We start from the raw sequence: 2,659 nt of genomic DNA, 5'->3' as shown, positions 1-2,659 counted from the left end.
GGGTTTATGGGTCCAGAATGCAGCTGGGGATGCACTCATTTCCATGTTTGTTCTTTCCATGTTTCAACAGGGCGGCAGGTTTTCATTGCTAACACAGCAAGGTATTTATAAAAAAAAAAAAAAAAAAAAGGTTTTTCAATGGTTATTGGCCTGCTGGGGTAAATGCCTGCGACCTTGATATTTGCTCCGTTGCATGATGAGAACTCCAGAACTTAGGAGGATTCAGTCCATGATATTTCACAGGGGGGGTAGCACGACTCCCACAATCACCATGCATAGTCTTTCAGATCTTTCAGATCCCTTTTTTGCCTTGTAAATAGCGCTATTACCATACCCGGTAGTCCTTAATCAATTTGGACCCCACAAGGAGCGCATGTACGTTTCATTAAACATAACAGGACCTATCCTGGGTAAGGTCTATCAAATATTTAATTTATTTACAGATGCCTGAACAGGCGAAGAACCTATCTTGCCCCAGGTAGAAATTTAATACTTCACTTTTATTAGTTTTAAATTTAAAAATGTGCTTTATATAACTTTATTTATTTAATTTTTTCGAACCAAAAAACAAAATTTAAAAATATAATAACCACTCCTCTGAACAATCGATTGATACTGATAAAAATATGGAACGCTTCACGAATTTGTGTGTCATCCTTGCGCAGGGGCCATGCTAATCTTCTCTGTATCGTTGCAATTTTAGTATATGTGCTGCCGAAGCATACACGCATACACGCGAGTCCGTCACGTCTTCGGATACGATTTAAGTCCTGTCACGACTTCAGGCAAAGCGCAGGTCTGTCACGCTATCAGGACACGATTTAAGCCCTGTCACGACTTCAGGCAAAACACTAAGTCCATCACGATTTCAGGACATGATTTAAGTCCTGTCACGTCTACAAGCAAACGCTAGTCCTTCACGATTTAGGACTCGATTTAAGTCCTGAAACGACTACAGGCAGAACACAAATCCCTCTTGTGTGCTGGACACAAATCAAGTCCTGTCGCTACTACAGGTATTAACTCAAGTCTGTCAAAAAAATTAAAATAAATTTAATTTCAGCTCACCAAATTTACATCCCAATCTTTAGTTCATAGGTTCAACTCATTGTCATGTCGTACACATTTCCAACTGACAGCCAGGTTCACACTACTCACTATGTTCTGGGTGACATTCGCACATATTGTATTTCATGTCACCACCAGGTACGGGCATACGGTTAAGGTGCTACTTCACAGGTGGTTAATTCAAGGGTGCACTAGTGCATGCACATTCAGGGGTACATTTGGGAAACATGGCCTTCATGTCTCATACTATTCTAGATGGAACCATCACAGGGTCGATTCACCAAGAAGTCTTGATCTGCAGTCTGACAGGGATCACATCCCTTCCTTGAGATCCTGGACCATTCCCAAATTGGCAGCGGAACTCCTGAGGAGAGGTATCCCGTTCTCTGCATCTGCCAGGAAGGCCAAGTCAGATTCAGGCCCCAGTCAAGAGACAGTCTCCATGAATACTATACAAACATCTATCACTCAGCTGCACGCAGCAATCAACAACATGTCTTCTTACATGTCCAACTTCCAGGCCAGACTTGAGCTCACTGAAAGTAGGGCATGTACATCCACTGGCGACAGTCAGGGTCCAGTGGTTCCATCCACGTCTGCCGGCACAGGCATCAATGGCCCGCCCAATTTTACCAACATATCCCCGTCTCATTTCATTCCCGCAAAGCTGAGGAAAGACATCTTAGAGGGTAAGGATATTAACCTAGCCTCATTATTGATAGTCACTCACGAGGTACCGGACAACAAAGCAATTGCATGCGGCGAAGTGTCAGTCATACTAAAATCCAGGGACATCAGACTAAACAGAAAGCTCAGCATCACGGAAATTGTATTGGCTTTCAGCTTGTACAGAGATGTGATCTGCTCAGTGTCACCCATTCGCAGAGAAGAGATGGACCTTTACAAGGTGGTGGACCTAGGCCACAAGAATGGGGGCACGACTTTCTATGAATACCACCGCTCTTTCTCCGCCAAAGCTGCAGCATTATTAGCCCAATTTCAGCATACTATTGATTGGGCAGTAATGGATACTGAGTTATTCTGTCGGCACTTTGCCCGGCTCAAAGCACCTGCATGCTTCAACTGCGGTTCCTATTCCCATTCGGCAGAATGGTGTTCAAACACCAACGCACGCATAGACATTCCCATCCCTAAAAACTCCCCGGATCCATTTCAGTCTAAAACTGTCTCTGGGGTGGATAAGTTAGGTCGGCCCATTAGATACTTAGGGAAATCGCAAATCTGCAATAATTTCAACGCGGGGGGCTGCTTTTATAATCAGTGCCGGCTATTGCATCTTTGCGCCAATTGCTTCAGGGCACACCCCTCCCCCCCCCCCCCCCGTGTCGCTTGCCCACAAAAAGGGCACAATCCCACATGACTAAGCGTGGTGAATATCGACACTCTTGCTGATTACATGTTGGGTCAACCAGACACAGCATGGGTTGAATTTGTCATTTCCGGTTTTTCAGCAGGGTTTCACACAGGACAGGTTGCCATACCCCAGGCTCCCTTTGAATGTAGGAATTTACAATCTGCCATAAGCAACCCAGAAGTAGTATCTCAGTTGATCCAGGCCAAATTAGGGAAG

General features: G+C 44.7%; 1 non-coding gene across 1 annotated transcript; it reads right to left on the bottom strand.

Moving 5' to 3' along the window:
* Positions 1-620: 620 nt before the first annotated feature.
* Positions 621-725, bottom strand: LOC122925258. The gene has a single exon (XR_006387574.1). It is a non-coding gene; the product is annotated as a U6 spliceosomal RNA (small nuclear RNA).
* Positions 726-2,659: the final 1,934 nt, after the last annotated feature.

Source organism: Bufo gargarizans, chromosome 1 (genome assembly GCF_014858855.1).
Source record: "Bufo gargarizans isolate SCDJY-AF-19 chromosome 1, ASM1485885v1, whole genome shotgun sequence".
NCBI classification, from domain to species: domain Eukaryota; kingdom Metazoa; phylum Chordata; class Amphibia; order Anura; family Bufonidae; genus Bufo; species Bufo gargarizans.
This window is presented reverse-complemented; position numbering and strand designations above follow the sequence as displayed.